This window comes from Pteropus medius, unplaced genomic scaffold, assembly GCF_902729225.1.
Source record: "Pteropus medius unplaced genomic scaffold, Ma_sr-lr_union100, whole genome shotgun sequence".
In the NCBI taxonomy this organism is placed as follows: domain Eukaryota; kingdom Metazoa; phylum Chordata; class Mammalia; order Chiroptera; family Pteropodidae; genus Pteropus; species Pteropus medius.
The window spans coordinates 17,552,064-17,570,229 of NW_024352785.1; the positions used below are offsets into that span (position 1 = coordinate 17,552,064).

General features: G+C 34.8%; 1 long non-coding RNA gene across 1 annotated transcript in view; it reads right to left on the reverse strand.

Annotated features, from left to right (window-relative positions):
• Nucleotides 1-18,166, reverse strand: part of LOC120590899 (uncharacterized) — a 561,246-nt gene that overhangs the window by 254,525 nt on the left and 288,555 nt on the right. Inside the window, exon 4 of the long non-coding RNA XR_005649803.1 lies at nucleotides 10,972-11,085. This is a non-coding gene — a long non-coding RNA (uncharacterized LOC120590899). The remainder of the gene's footprint in view (nucleotides 1-10,971; nucleotides 11,086-18,166) is intronic.

An 18,166-nucleotide genomic window follows, 5' to 3' on the forward strand; every position in this document is an offset into this window, starting at 1 on the left:
AGAAAGAAAGAAAGAAAGAAAGAAAGAAAGAAAGAAAGAAAGAAAGAAAGAAAGAAAGAAAGAAAGAAAGAAAGAAAGAAAGAAAGAAAGAAAGAAAGAAAGAAAGAAAGAAAGAAAGAAAGAAAGAAAGAAAGAAAGAGAAAGAAAAGAAAGAAAGAAACGAAACACAAAATTTACTGCAAATTTCCCGAGTGCTTAGGAAATATTACAACTTCCCATTAGTGTGAGGAAAGATAAGATAGTTGGGAGGGGGAGAAAACAAAACAGATAAAAACCCTAGGAGATGGACACTAAAGGGAGACTTTAGAACTATGAAAAGGGAATTTTTCCTCTCTTGTAGACTGAAATGTGTGTTCTTTCTACAGAAATTATGCACAATGAACAAACCGCACTTTAACAAAGCATCATTTCTCTGTAAAGGCCATTATCATTAGATTTGACATATATAGTATCACCAAAATTGGCCAAGAGAAATGATGGTCATTTTTTAATTCAGTTTTTAGAAAAGGGACAAAGAAGAGGATAGAAGAAATGGATCAGTGAAGACTCTTCTGTTTCACAGTCCCAAAGGGCACAACGATCTCCCTGACAACTCAGGGTTTCAGAAAGTCATCTATCATTTTAGGAACACACCTCCCCACACTGTTGAGAAATAGCTCTTCTGGACGCTTGCAACCAAAGCTGCTTGAAGCCAGTGAGGGAGTGCTGGCCCACCTACCCCACTGCAGCACATTTGGGAGTGCATGGCTGCCATTACAGGTGTGTACACAGCTGCATACTCTTTTAAAACTACTTTCCTATCTGCTGCCAGTGACTGCAAATTTAATGAGAGCACCTGCTGCCCTCTTGCTTAGTGAATTCATAGTGATCTGCCTGAACAAAAGGAAATTGCAAAAAAGCCTCTGTTCTTCAGTCATAAATTACCAGTCTCTACTTTGGCCTGAAGGGTCTTTGATTCATGTCATATTACACTTACAGTGAGTACTGATGACAGTGGACACATTTAGTTTCTCTAAGTAGTGCTGGGGCTGGGCAAAAGGAAATGGCTACCAAGATTAAATAAAATGAGAAGATCGATTGTCTGCCTGAATATTGACAGCTGGGGAACTAGTCATCTTTGACCTCACAGTGGAGGCATTTATTCACTGTGGAGTAAAAGCACTAGCTAATAAAATCTGTGCAATAGTGATTGACAGAGTGTAAAAAGAAAAAAATTTATAACAAAATTTATTTTTAAAAAAGAATTTAAGGAGATATTATGGAGCAAACATAGTCTTTCCAACAAACGGTGCTAGAGTAACTGGACATCTACATGCAAAAAAAAAAAAAAAAAAATTCTAGGCACAGACCTTACAACTTTCACAAAAATGAACTAAAAATGGATCACAGACCTAAATATAAAATGTAAAATTATAAAACTCCTGGAGGGTAATATAGAAGAAAATCTAAATGATCTTGGGTTTTGCAATGACTTTTTAGATACAATGCCAAAGGCGCAATCTATTAAAGAAATAATCAGTTAACTGAACTTCGTTAAAATTAAAAAATCTATTCTGCAAAAGACACTGTCAAGAAAATCAAAAGACAAACCACAGACTGGGAGAAAATATTTTCAAGAGACATTATTGATAAAGGGTGGTTATCCAAAATATACAAAGAACTTTTAAAACTCAACAATAAGAAAATGAACACCCGATTAAAGAATGGGTCAAAGAGTTTGACACCTAACCAAAGAAGATATATAGATGGATAATAAAACATAAAAAGATTCTTAATGCATATGTCAGCAGGGAAATGCAAATTAAAACAATAACGAGTACCACAACACTTCTATGAGAATGGCCAAAATGCACAACATTAACACCACCAAATGCTGGCAACACTGAAAATGGAGGAACAGGAACTGTCACTCATTGGCAATAAGAATACAAACTGGTACGGTCATTTTGGAAGACAGTTTGGCAAGTTCTTACAAACTAAATATACTCTTATCATACAATACAGCTATCACACTCCTTGGTGCTGAAAACTTATATCCACATGAAAACCTGTACACAGATGACATAATTGTCAAAACATGGAGCAATTGAAGATGTCCTTCAGTAGGTGAAGAATTAATAAACTACGGTATCCACAGAATGGAGTATTTTTAAAAAGAAGAAATGAGTTATCAAGCCATGAAAAGGCATGCAAAAAAGTTAAATGTATATTACTACGTGAAAGATATATAACGGACAGAAAATAAGAAGAGAAGTGTGCCAAGACAAACTTTGATGATGGGAATAATGAATTTAGGATACAAGAGCAGAAAGAGCAGTATAAGAAGAAGACATGTGAGAAATCATTAAAGAGCTGGGAAGATGTCCAGGATTGTAATTTTACAGGAAGTTAAAAAAAAAAAAAAGGAGCTAAAAGAAGAAAAGGTCACTAGCAGTAACATAAAGTCAAAAGAACAAGAATTAAGAAAAATCCTTAATTTGGAGACTCAGAAGACATTGGCGCACATGAGAGCACTATTAGAGTGTTTGAGGATGTCAAATTGCATAGTGTTAGAAAATAAGATGGTCTATAAACACAGAATGATTTTTTTAAAGAATTTTGCTAAGCAAAAAAGAAAAAAAAGAACAAGACAAAACAAACAAAAAAATGACAAAGAAACAAAAAGATGGAACTGTAAGTCCAGCCTGAATATGTAACCAGGCAAAAGAAAACAAAAAGTATTGATAAGTGAAGAGAAGGAGAGGGTAGTTGAGAGCCAAAATTTCCAAAGGAAGAGAACAGAAGAAGAGGGAGTTTCACACTGGAAACAAACTGTTATTCTATGATAAAAGAGAAGACAAAAGACAATTAAATGTGATAAGAGAAAAATCTTATAGAGTTCTTATCTGTTGTTCTGCCTCTTCTATAAAGCAAGAATGTGAAGAGTGGGGATGGCATAAATAAGAGTAGAAAAGAGTGATAATCACAGCTGTGAGGATAGGAACCAGCAGATAGATTTGAGTATCATGAAGCAGTGAGAACACCTGAGGTTAGACAACATTAAAAAATTGGAATTCTATTTGGAGCAAAGATTTTTGAGATATATTCTGTATAACTGTCTACCTGTTTGTAGCTCTGCCAAAAATGATTCTAACTCTTGTCCTGTAAATAAAGAACTGGAATTATTCTTTACCAGAGAAAACTAGATACCAAAGTGAGATATCATTTTGCTAAAGTCAATCTAAAACTTCTTGTTTTCTAACCCAGGATGATTAAATCCGCACTTCATTCAAAATAAATATATTCTTATATTTTAAATATTATCTTCATGCAAATGGAATAGTCTTGAATATAAAAATCACTGCAATAAAGAAGTTAAATTTACATAGATAAAGTTATTTTTATGTTTTTAGGAAAATCTTAATTTGATGGAATATACAAAACCTTTGTCCTATAAAAATTTAGAATTTACTTTCCAGTAAAATTTACATTTTACAAAAAATCAAAAAATACGTATTAAGCCTTCTGAACAAATGCTTACCAGAGATAGTTAACCTGCCGAACCTATGAATAAACATTCCTTTGGTAGCACATGGTGGTATTCACACAACAATTGGGGTCCAAAATATGTTTCTTCAATGTTATATAAAAACATTCAGTTTGTGTAATGAACAACCATAGTGCCAGTAATCAAAAAAACGGGATTGTCAACAATGAGAAATAACATCTCCTAGCAACCAAGTTTCAATTACTCTTTGTTTGATAACTAGAGCTGAGATATTTTATGCTGGTAACTTTATGCCAGAGAGTAATGCATTATCAAAGACCATAAGAAAGCTCCTGTTTTGACCAGCTCTGGTTTCCAATCTAACATCTTGCAATTAATTTTATTAGTGTTTTAGACCTAATTTACTTTGAATAAGCTATAACTATGATTTGTTATTGTCATGTTCTAAAAGAAATTGTAATGTGGAATAATTATTTGTTTAAATAATGGAATCACTGGCATACAGATGATACTCTAACAAAGTAAAGATTTATTATCATTAATAATATGATTAAACAAAATTATATCCCAGGATAGATCCCAGGAGAACCCTTTAGCTATTTTAGTTGAACTAGAAATAACGCTACCAATTAAGATATAACATTGCCTGTCATAGCAATAGTTACAAAGACCATTTACTAGTCCCTAATAAAACCTTCTATTGCCAACACGGATACAATATGAAAGTATACTTTGAGTTGAAATCAACCTGTATTATGAACATTACACATCAAACTTTGGAAATATTCATGGCATATATGTATTAATCCCTTTATAGCATTTAAATTTGGGAAATGAACATTGAAACTGAAATGTTCCAGCTGTATTTCCTCTGCATTTGGTGGGTGGAGCTTTTATCCCTTAATTCTTCTTTACATAGAGACAATTCAGGAGACCGAGCACCCCAGGAACTCAATGTACGAGTAGGACTATAGCTGTAATGCTGCTGCTACAACAATTATTTTTCTCATTGTTGGATTTGAGCAATTCATATCATCTGAACCTACTGAAGAGAAGAATCTCATGAAAAACCGTGCCCCATCCCGCCACACACACACATGCATACACAACCTACTAGAAGCCAAAGTGATAATTAGTCAAAGTCCGTATCAACATAGCCAAAGCTACATTTGTGTAGCCATTCAAAACATTGTTTTCAAACTGGTCAGCTGGAGATATATTTCTATTTAATGATATCTCACTTTTTACTTAGTGATATTGGTATTATGTAGGAAGGTACGTTCTATTCCAGGTTTGATTCTGTAGCAATTCAGAGCTATTCAACTTAGCTTTTGTAAATATTTTTAGGTGATCTATTTGTCTATTATTTGTATTCCTGTTTAGTTAAAAATGAAGAGTGAATAATCTGATTTAAATTTACCTCAATAAATAAAAATATTTATGTAAATAAAATTATCAAACTAAATGCAAAAATTTCTGCTTTGTTTATCTTAATTATAGTATAAGGAAACTTCAAGATTTCCTCTCCTTTTTTCTTTCTATGATTGCTTTCTTTGGCTAAAGTGTCAAAATCTCTACTTTTTGTAGACATCTGATTATAAATATGTTCATCTATGTCTGAATAATATTGGTGTTTTTTGGCTTACTATTATTTACCTAACGGGAGCAAGGAATCATAGATCTTATGACAGTATTTTAGTCTACTTCTAACACAAAGTTGCACATTTGACCTTGCCAAGATGGAACTATTACATATAAAGAGTCCCGTAAGCATACATATAAGTGAGGTTAACTGTAGAAAATAATGATATTGCCTATGTACTAGTAACTCTACTGACTTTTAAAAAATTATTATTGTCGAATATAATGAACAGTATAATATAGAACACAGGATTTCAAAACAATACATTTTCTGACAAATAAAATTATTTTTCTATATTCAATAAAGAAGATTTAATTAATCTGAAAACAAGGATTTCAGCAAAATGCCATTTTCAGAAAAAAGTCATAATTTACCATGTTGGTTCAAACGCTGTTGTTGCAAAAGATACTGAAAAAAGATCAGCTACAGTCTGCTTTTGAGCAATGAGGAAGATTCTGAGCATGCAAATGCACCAACTTTCAGAGGCAATTCCATAGCCACCATTTTTACAGTTTTAATATGATGCTTTGCAAAAATATTTGCCAGCTTACCATGACAAATATAAAATGATCTGTTTCTCCATCCTTCAGACAGTTAATGAATGTGAAAAGAAACCTTTTTCATATATACTTACACAAAACAGGAAAACACTAGTCATAAAACTAAGAGTCAAGAGATCTATATTTTAAACCAAGTAGAACTGGGTCTCGTGTAGATTGTGTAACATTTTTAGGTCTCAATTTTCATATCAGTAAAACATGTGTGTGCTTATTTAGAACTAGATTAACTTTCAAAGAATGATTTAATTTATCACAGACATGGAAACATGAAACAGTCTCTGAGGGTAAGAGAAGGGGAAGGAAAGCAACATTGTGACAGTGAATTCCGTGTACCCTAATGTCTGAAGTAGGGTGTTCATGTGTCCCTGAGGAAGACAGAAATGTCTTCATTGGCAAGGTTTTCTTTCCACTGTGAATTCTGGTAAATCTGAAAGTCACTATACTTTATTGGCCTAAAAATTCCTTTACTCTTAGTATAAACAAGATCCTAGTTGCATACATTTATGCATAAATATGTATATAAGCCAGAGTATAAAATGAGTTACTGCAAGCGACCAAGTCATATAATGGAGACTTGAGCATACCAGGCTTCTTTCCAGAGTCCCACCACTTTGCTTTTGAACCATTACCAATCCCTTTCAGCAGTGCTGTCAACAAGGCTCATTCTCTGGGTCTTGAACTCCAGAGAATGAATGAGATATGCCAAATGAAGCATAATTACTTTATTGACGTCATTCAGCTTTCAACTCACATTTAATGGAGGAGCTTCTGCTTGAAACAGTGGGCCGTTTGTAGCACATTATGCAAATGATAAGACTAATCTTTTGCATTATACATAAGAGCTGCTTATTGTGCATTAACTAATTTATCTGACTACGAAGGGGCTATGAATGCTGATTTTTATTACTCTCTTCATTAAGTGAAACCGTAGGCATGGCAAGTGTATATATTAGCATGTGCCTGTCTTGCGTAGATGAGTAAATACATATACACATCTAGTTACCAAGTGACATTCTTTTGGTGATAGAAATCTAGTATTTTATTGTTCTCAGTCACATCATGAGAAAGTGAGAATTAAGTAATCAGAGGAAAAGACTCCTGTATTGTTAATATTCATTACGCTTATTTTTTATCATGGCCACAAAATTGCTTTTTAAAAAGACAAAATGTGTAGTCTAAAAGTCAATCGTTTACATCTTAGGTAAGCTTCCTTTAGTATGCTGGTGACAATTTTTGTGATTATCATAAAAAGTAGATGAGCAACTGAACACACGTCTAATTAAAGCAGTCACTTCAGTTTTAAGATAAGCTTAATTTGCTTTAGTGGAGTAAAGGAAAAAAGAGCAAAATAATATTTTATTAACTATACACTAATTAATTTGGGTCAAATCTAGGCACAGGCATGTCTAGACAGACAAACGAATACTATTTTATATGATGCTGTTAATTAGCACATTTTTAAAGCATGCATTTGAAGCCAACATAAAATCTCCACTCAGACCCTACCCTTTTCAGCAAGCTGTTTAGAATTTGACCAGAGTTTCACAAGAGGAGAGATACCAAAAATATTACATATTTTATTTGCTTGATTAAATTGATGCAGATTTACTTTAACCAGCCAACATAATTTTTAAAACTATTTTAGCATTGTAGTTAACAGCTCACTAATAGGAAGTGAGTCAGTGACTACCTCTATAACCGATTTTTAAGGTGAAAGGGCTAGAGGAAATGAAATGAGCCTGTTACTTTTAAGATACTAAATAGCAACAGTGACCAGTACAACAGATGCCAAGGGTCAGAGAAACCTAGTACCCCCTTCTGACTTCAAACTTGAGTTCTCAGTTTTAGTTCATTAAAATTAATGACCGATTGCTGAGTATCATGCATGAGAACAGCTTATTCCTTTATCAGCCAGGTAAACTAAAACATGCATTACTATACATGAAACAAAACCAGCCCTGAGATTTGGCTACAAGCCCAACTTAACTGCAGAATGTTTATTAAATTATTAAAATTTATGAGTTGATAGCACTCTTAAGCAATTTATTATAGCTGTAAACCATTTTTAAGTTTTGAAAACACAATAAAGTTGATTTAATAATCTCTCTAATCTTATACACAACTTCCTCCAGAATTTTCTTCAATTATGCCTCATAAATTACAATTTATTGTGTATTAGAGAAACACTAAAAAACAAATACTTCATGAGAATTTCATCAGATTCATTTATTCTGAAACATTTGCCAGGAAGCATAACAAATTCACATGTGACCCCTGCACTCAGAAGAGCTGAAGTTCAACTCAAAGCCACAATGGAGAGTTCCTTTGCCAAGGATAATAACTAAAATCTTCCCTTAACTTGAGCCAGGAACTCAGCTTTAATGAATGCAAGGGTGAACGGGTCAGGGAAGAAAGAGAGGCAGTTTCAGGGAAATTCTCTCCACTCTAAAAACAGCTTGAATTGCAAAGTACAGATAGTCATATCACCTTTTTGTAGGACTTTGTTGGAGAACAAGCAACTGAAAAGAGGGAACACAAAGAGATGGTAATTATGAGCACACATTGTGTTTTCTCAGGGGCAGGAGGTCATCGGTGTAGGCAAATTCACTTAGATTTAATAACTTTTAAGTGAACATTCCATACTTTTAAAAATAGAATTGACAGTAGTTTAAGAAGAATAATCCCAAATGGTAGAATAATTTAGAATCTGTTTCATATTTTATAGTGACTTGATTATGGCAAACTTATCTGCTGGACTCAGGAGGTCTTGTGGCTTGTGGGTCTTGGGGCTTTGTTTTCAAAACTGAAACAGAATTTTTAGGAAGTATTAGGGGCCCTTTTAATGAAACAAATACATGCATAATAGTTAAGTTCCCTGGCTAGATGGGGGTGGGGATAGGGGAGCGTAGAAGGGGAGGCTGTTGTAACCTTGCCCTGAGGAGAGGTGATATGCCCTGAGAAAAAATACGGCATCTGCATTCCTTAAACATTTCAGGTTTGTGTCCTCATGCTCACTTCAGGAGGCTGGAGGCCAAAACCTCTATTCAAGCAAAGCTACCATTGACTCCAGTCTCGATAAATCTGTAGTTGGTGATTTCCTGGGTTTGCGGAACCAGACACCAGAGTAGAACTGGCTGTGCAAGAATCTCTCAGGAGCAGAGAATTTCTTCTAAAATGGTATTTCTTCCTATCTGGGATATCCACAGGATCTATCTAAAAATAAGCAAGATCCCCTCATGGGACTCAAGGGCAATCAGAGAGATGACATTTTCATTGACTTAGTCACACCAAAGAGGCCTTAACATGATGGAGACCACAGTAGGCTATTACTGTCATTTTAAAGTCAGAACTCCACAGAAGACGAAATTGGGCTCCCATTTCTCTCTTTTCCTCTCATTTATTCTGCGCTTAGTACCTGGTGCTCTAAATACAGGTGACCCTTGAATAACATGGGTTTGAACTGCGTGGGTCCACTTATACATAGATTTTTTTTCTATGAATATATAGTTGGCCCTCCATATCCCTAGGTTTTGTATCCTCAGACTCAACCAACCGTGGGTGGAAAACAGTATTTTAGATCCGTGGTTGGGAATCCAAAGATGTGAAGGGCCAACTGTATTCATTGTTCTACACCATTTTACACAGAGGACTTAGGCATCTGCAGAGTTAGGTATCCGTGGAGGTCCTGGAACAAATCCCCCATAGATACCGAGAGGCAAGTGTAACTAAGTTTTGGAGAAGTCGAAAGTTATATGCAGATTTTCGACTACGCAGAAGTCGGCACCCCTAACTTCCACACTGTTTAAGCATCAATTGTACTTGACTATTTGTAAATGCCATTCAAAGAGCACGTATAACTCTATTTTCTTTCCCATGAATTCTCCTGGGTGACTATACCCGTACTAAATGACTCCTCTCCCATCTTGACCACAGTAGCATCAGGTAGACACCTAGTCTAAGCTGGGCAATCAAATTCCTCTCCCTGAAATATTGAGCTAATAAAAAATATTGAGCTAAGCTGAGCCGAGTGATACTGACGGCCTAGGACTGAGTGCACTATTTTGTGGTGACTTCAATGATCATGATCAAGGACAGTCCTCAGAGGAAGAAGCTTGGAATGGAGTCATAGAGAAAAGCAAAAGGTAGGAAAATATGAGGCTCTAGACAGAGTTAAAGGAAGCAGTTTGCCTCTTTCATCTGTATGACCTATCACTTCCTATGAGGTCTACATATATTTCTAACTTTTGTATCCTTTATATTCATCTGTTTTATAAACGCAATTTTAATTTGAACTAGTGTCCCCAGGCTTCTATTCCTTAAAAACCAATGGCACTGGGTGCACGAATGGGGGAGATAGAGTGTACTCTGTCCACATCCTACTTGCAAACTTGCTGCAAGCACTGACAACAGAGCAATCTCTGTGTACAACCAACATAGCCAGGAAACGTGCTAACCTCTCAGTTCTTACGTTCACTTGCCCAAGAGGTACCATACAACACTGGTACCAGCACCAGACTTTCTGGACTCCTGGATGGCTCATGTCTTTACCCCTTCACCTTTACCCCTCCCCGACAACCACAAAGAGTACCTTTAAGTCCCCACTTGCAAGTTCTTCAAGTTATTCTCTCACATGGAACTGAGTCAGAAGTTATGTGATCCACCTGGAAGTATTATATCATCTGTATTTTATCAAAAAGATCAAATTGGTGTATTGTCAATATGAAATCAGCAATAGGTTGTGGAGTATGCTCCAGAAGATTCATTAAGTAACTATTAAGTATGTTCAAATGGAAGAACTACATCAATTTGACAGTAATAATCACCAGCTTGAATTTGGGTAACTTCATCATGGCCAAAAGATCATCTATATTCCAGCTACGATTAAATAACAAAGGCCAGATTTATCTTCTCACATAAACAACTCAAAAACTAGACTAAATATATAAACCAGTGGATTTCAGATATTGGATCCTAACAAGTACAGGTTAGAGATCTTTGAGAAAGGGGAAACAAAGAGGTAATCTTTACAATTGCTCCAGCGTACAGCCTGAAGAAAGTATCCCAGCCATGGCAAAGAAAGTTGGGTCCCATACAGAGTCCTATGGTCTCCATGAGTAGAGAAGATAAGAGTTAAAAATGTGGGGAGCCCATAAAGTCTAGAATTTGCAGAGCAAGTACCAGAGCACAGAAAACTGCAAAGAAAGCTCCAGAGATTTGCAAAGTTTTTATCTTGAGTTTTTTTTTACTGAGGCCTGATAACTGCATTAATATAACGAAATTACCTGAGGCTGGGGAAAGCACTGCCAGTCAGGAGCAGGTGGAAAAGCCTCAGAGATCAAACAAGGCTAGGAGATGTTCACGTTCCCACTAGCCACAGTAGAAATCCTTGGTAATGCCTGGGATAATAGAGAAGCACCGAGAAAATTATAGTCTCAGTACTGTGGAAAATTAGCCCTAGCATAAAAACCACGTAAAAAAGCTAAAAGCCAACAATAGAAAAAATAAAAATATTTCCAAGTAACTTAACTGCATCCCAGAATAAAATTCAAGAATATTTCAAGGAATTACAAAATAACTAACACCTAATACAGTAAAATTAAAAATACTCAGCAACCAGTTAAAATTATTGAGCATGTAAATAAAGAAAAGGATAAAAATAAATCAATAGAAACATAGATATGACACAAATGATAGAATTAGCAGATAAGGTCATTAAAAGAGTTATTATAAACATATATATGTTCAAAAATACAGAGCTAGAAAGTATGCATATGGTAAATAGATCATAATAAAAGATTATAATATAAAAATTATTTACAAATCTTAAAACATCACACTTCCAAGATAAATAATACATTGTGTAGGATTAACAGCAGATTCTACACCACAGAAGAGTAAATTGGTAAATCTATTTTCATAGCAATAGAAACTAAAGAAGAAAAATGACACACACAGAGAAAAAAAGATTGGAAAAATTATCATAACGTAAGTGAGCTCTGGGATAAGTTCAAGGAACCTATTACTCATACAATTTGAGTCCTTGACAAGAGAGAGAAATGAGACAGAATATTTGAAGTAATGCCTGAAATTTTCCAAATTTGTTAAAAACTGTAAACCAACAGATCTAGAAAACTTGACAAAGAACAGGTACAAGATATATGAAGAAAACTACACCAATACAGTGCATAATCAAAATGCTTAAAACCAGTGATAAAGGGAAAATCTTAAAAACAGCCAAAGAACACATTACTTACATAGAAACAAAGATAAGAATAACAGCAAACTCCTCATCAGAAACAATACAAAGCAGAAGACTGTGGAGCAACATCCATTAAAGGACTGAAAGAAAAAGTTGGTAGCACAAGACTCTATAACCAGTGATGATAATATCTTTCAAAAACAAAGGTGAAATAAAAATTTTTTCGGGCATAATAAAAGCTGATAAAATTGATCACACAAAGACTATATTACAATAAATATCAAAGGAAGTCTACCAGGCAGATGGAACAATTAATTCCAAGTAGGAAATCTGGATTTACACAAGGAAAGAAAAGCACCAGAGATAATAAATGTGTGGGTATTCAAAAACATTTTTCTTAGTTTTAAAATATCTTTTTAAAATAGCTAACTGGTTAAAGCAAAAATTACAAAAATATACTGTGGAGTTTATAATACGTGTAGAAGTGAAATGAATGACAATAGTACAAAATCTGGGAGAGAAGAAAGAGAATATACTGTTGTAATATTCTTATGTAGTACATGAAGGGATGTAATATTACTTTAATACGTGTGATAACTTAAAGATGTATACATACCATAAAACCTAAAGCCAGCGTGAGTGCACGCGTGCGTGCACACACACACACACACACACACAAAACAAAACAAAGAGCTGTAATTAATAAATCAATAAGGTAAAGACAATGGAATTAGAAAAAAATGCAATTCAAAAGCAAGCAGAAAAAGTAGAAGAGGATAACAAAGATGACCTGACACAAACAAAACACATACGGCAAGATGATATATTGAAAATCAACCACCGCAACGATCACATTCAATGTAAATGATCTAAGTTCACCAGTGAAAAGGCAAAATTGTCAGGTGAGATAGAAAAGCAAGACCCAATTAAATATCCTACATTAATAATAAAAACACAATAAAGGTCTTCATGCCATTAAATCTGACAATTTATATAAAATGGACATATTCTTCATAAAAACAAACTACTAAAGCTTACTCAAGAAGAAATAGATAAACCTGAAAGCCTCAGCTCTATTAAAGAAATTAAATTTGTAGCTAAGGATATTCCCACAAAGAAACCAAATGATTTAGGTGATGAATTCTATAAACATTTAATGAAGAACTAATACCAATTCTTCACAAACTCTTCCAGAAAATAAAAGAGAAGGAAATACTTCCCAATTCATTCTATGAAGCCAGCATTATCCTGATGCCCAGATCAGAAAAAACATTATAAAGTCAACATCTTCAGGTCAACATGCCCATCAACACAGACGCGAACATTCTAAACAAAGTTTTAGGACAGAAAATTCAAGAATATATGAATAAATATATTATGACTATTTTTATCACAGAATGTAATGTTGGATTAACATTTTAAAATCCATCAATATAATGCATCATATTAACAGACTAAAAATTAAAATCTACAACTAATTTCACACTTAAGTGGGGAAAGATTCAATGTTTTTTCTCTAAGATCAGAAACAAAGCAAAGGTTGTTATTTTTACTATTTCTATTCAACATTTAACTGGAGATTATAATCAGTGCAATAAGGCAAGAAGAGGAAAATAAGGCTCATCAGCTGGAAATGTGTATGTATATATACACACGTATATACACATGAACACATATATTTAAAGCACATTTTACAATTCAATAATAGAAATGTATATTGTATAATTGAATTTATATGATTTTTCCAGAATAGGCAAATCTGTAGAGAAGTAAACTAGATTAGTGGTTGCCAAGGGTTGGAAGAGGAAGGAATTGGCAGTGAGAAAATGGGAGGACTGTTAATGAATACAGAGCTTCTTTGGGGGGAATGAAATGTTCTAACCTGAAGTAGTTGTGGTGGCTGCACAACTCTGCAAATATACTAAAAGCACTGAACTGTACACTGAATTTTCCATTATGTAAATTATACCTTAATAAATTTATTATAAAAAATTAATGATATAAACTCATAATTAAATTATATTAAAAGCAAAGGTAATAAATATTCAAAACTCACCATGTTCTTATTATTTTACTACCTTTTAATATTACCTATGATCTCGAAGCTATATCTATGTTCTCTGTATGGCAGCATAATATAATAATATACTACTGTACATATCTGAAAGCTCTTAATTCCGTGACATCATGATGGTAAATCGAAATTGAACCTTGTGAGAGTACTGACACCGCAAATATGGGCAACCAGTACAAATCAGGGCTTTTATTCCCAGGGGGCAGGATGTTAATCATTTGAGTCCATCACTGCCCTATTTCATGCTTTCCAACCTAGTCACACTTAGACTAGAGAAGATAAGCCAAGAGTGGCAAAACGCTGAGGGGAAATGCATGAGACAGTAAATTTCTCTTTGACCCTGTAATTAGAGTACAATATCCCTGGAAGGAAAGGGAGGAGGCTTAGTAAACACCTGTTTTGCACATTATGTGGGAAAAATTTTTGTTTTGGACTAGAGGCAATAGTCCAAGTGTACATTGTTCCAAGATTACATAGTACTTTATTTCTTAATTGGTTATTCAAAAAAGTAATAATGGGTGGCATGTGAGAGCTATCACTATTCTATGTATACAGATACATAACTATACATCTAACTACTTCTTGCTCTCTAGCAAATGAATGAAGTATTTAGGTCCACAATTACCTTTTCTCTTTCCTCGGTGTTACATTGGGTAAATGGTTCTATTTGTTAATTTTGAGCCTTTAATAAAAATAACAACACTTTTTTAGTTTTCTGAGTATGCAAACAAATATTTGAAGATGTTAATTTCTATCATTAAAAGAGATTATTTTAAGATTTATTAGTGTATATAGGAAAAGGTTAGGACATTTAAAAATGGGTCTGAAGTATCTGACTCCATTAGTTACTACCAGTGATGACAGTGAATGTCCTAGTTATACTTGCTGATCCTCATCTTCCCCATCTATAAAATGGGGTTAATAATGGTACCTACCTTTCAGGATTGTTGTGGGGATTAAATGAGATGATCTCTTGTAAAAATCGCAGTGCAGTGCCTGGTATGTAATAAGCACTTAATGTTTGCTATTTGTATATTTTGCAACATTTAAACAGGCAATCATAATGGGCCAATTTCATTCTACAAGTACATACCATATTTATTTCATAAAACCCATTATATTAGTTTCCTCCATTTTGTATGTCTTATATGTGTAGGCAATATATTCAGTCACAAGACTCTTTCATAACTAGATTACTCGTACTTTAAGGCTTACTGAAAGAGATAGCTGTCTTATGAAGTGCATTTCCTCAGCCACTGTAAAATTGCAAAAGAAGCTGCTCTTCCTCTAGCAGTGCTGCCTTTTATCTTTAGCTGCTTACACGCCTTCGGAACTCTGGGGGATAATTGCAGTGTAATGTGTTACAGCTGCTTGCTAGGTAATTTACTCAGCTGCCACCACCTGGGGAGATTAGACGGGCTTTCCCCTCCTGACACTGGGCCCCTAGAATTTACAGTCTTTTTCCTTTCTCTTCTCTGGTGGTATCACTCTTCTCTCCCAGAGTTCACTAGGAAGTCAGCATTTTAAAGTACGTAAGTAGTCTGTCTGCAGGAGCAAATACCAGCAAACAAACTCTATGCAGGCTAGGTAAAACTTTAGGGCATAGTTTCTATTTGACTAGCCCGGCTAAACCTGAACTATTATCAGGATCCTCAGGGCCCACCTAGCTTTAGAGGCTGCTCTTACCTTTTTGAGCCATAGACACTTTGGAAGTGTTATGGGCTGAACTGTGCCCCCCACCCCCAATCTATGTTGCAGTCCTAATCCCTACCCAGTACATCAGAATGTGATCTTATTTGGAGATGAGGTTTTACGAGTTAAGATGAGGTCATTATGGTGGGCTTTAATCCAATGTGACTGAGTTCCTTACAAAAAGTAGAAATTTAGAGACACACGTGCAGAGGATGAAGGCAGAGAGTGGAATAATCCATCCAGAAGTGAAGGAAAGCCAAAGATTGCCAGCAAACCACTAGTAGCTAAGAGAGAAGCATGGAACAGATTCTCCCTTACAGCTCTCAGAAGAAACCAACCCTTACAACACCTTGATCTCAGACTTCTAGCCACCAGAACTGTGAGGCAATAAATTTCTGCTGTCGAAGCCACCCAGTTTGTAATACTTTGTTATGGCACCCCTAGCAAACAATTGCAGGAAGTCTGTGAAACCTCTGAACCCTGTCTCAAAACAATCATTTTTAAATGCATAAAATAATGTACATAGGATAACGAATAAAATCAAACATGTTAAAATATTGTTATCAAAATTTGTTCAAAAACAACTTTGTGATATTGTCATAAATATACTTCTATAGTAATGTATAAATAACATCCATGATGGGTAAAAAAACTAATTTTGAAGTATGAATGAATATAGATGAAATTTTGGTATCTGTAAAAAAATCTAATGTGTTATGAAAATACCTGTGATTTCTATCGGTTATAGGTACTACCATTATTACTATTGCTTATTGCCTATATTCTTGATTGAAGGAAATGCTAAATTTTACTTAAAAATTAGTGAAAGGTCAAGTTCACTAACCCTACAATTTCCTCCACTTATACCTTGGGGGGTTCATGGACTCTAGATTGAGAACCTCAGCTTCACAGCCTTCATTTCACTGGCTCTTCCCTTATCATAACATCCGGTTACTTTGTTCACTCTTACTTGTTCATTTATAACTTGGTCTTCGGTTCTAGACTCTATCTTTTCTGAGTATTTCAGTGATAAGATTTCTCTCTGAGTCCAAGTTTATTCCTCAGTACTATACACAGGTTATTCTATTGGAGCTGACATTGATCTTAAATTGTTATATCAAAGATTCCCAAAATTTAATATTTCTTTGGTGTGGATACAGAGCTTCCAATTGAAATCCCCTAAACTTGGCCTCTGCTTCTTCTCTTTGTTTCCAAAACCGAAATGTTTGGAGTTCAATTCTTAACTGGTTCACATTAGACTTAGAAAGATCCGTGTTCACTCATCACACCTCACTTGTAAAGATCTGTTCTTTCTATTCCCACAGCCTTCCATGTACACTCAATTCACTGCTCTCACCCGTGCATTGAGGCTCCTGTGACTTCGACAAACTCTTACTCCAGCAAAAACTACCTATAAAGTCTCTAAGCTAAAGGAGATCTTGGCTTCACAGTCGAGATCTCTGGGAATACCTTGACAGTATTCCTGACACACATCTACCCAGTAATCTTACTTTGCTGTTTTTCCTTACTCTTTACTTCCGGGGCATGTCCTACTTTCATACTGACCACCTAGCCTCTAATGAAGCTTTTTCCTTTTTCTCCTCTCTCAGTATCCTACGACCTGCATGCTGGCCTCCTTAGCTTAAGCCGTTGTTGTGCCTTGAATCGTCACTACTGAGTCCTCTGATTCTTACCTCTCTGACACAGTACCCCAATATTCTATGATAGCTTATTTAAGACAATTTATGTGGCTCCTCATCTCAAGCTTTGTTCAATTACCAATTTCAAAATACTTCTTTGTGTTTCTATATCCACACTTTTGTATTCTACTTCTTCTAGTTGTGCTTCAGGCTTTTTGATTCCAGGTACTGCCTAAGTAGTACACGTACAGCATAGCATAATGAAAAATCTCACATTTGCATTTTGTCTCATCTATTCACTCTCATATAACTAATGAATGTGTTAAATTTTTGTAAACCTTCTATATCTCTACATCTATATATAAAAACTTAAAGAGAAGCAATTTGATTTTAGTATTTTTAATCATTGTGTTTATAATATACGATTCATTTTGATTTATATCTTTCCCTTTGCTATGTTGAACCTTTAAGTACTTTTAGTCATTCCTAAAGAATATATTTCACCTTTTCCTGTTTTTGATTGTTCATATGTGCTCCTACCAAAATTCCTATTCATGGAGATCGCAATAACAATTTTAATCTGACTTTCGTGACATAGTAGGGGCTCTCTTACTTAAGGGTGTCACAGCTGCACTGCAAACTTTTATTTTTATTTTACCAGGCTCCATTCAGTCATCCCTTTGTTTTCTGCTTAATTATATAATCCATTCCTTCAACTTCTATTTTAGCAACACCATTGTTTCTCTGTCCTTTCATCTACTCACCTATAAGAGGCCCAACTCAGAATATCTGTCTTCAAAGCTTGTACCAGTTTGATATATTAATGCTTCTGGAGAAAAATCATAATGATAGTAACTGTTCTTGATAGTAAC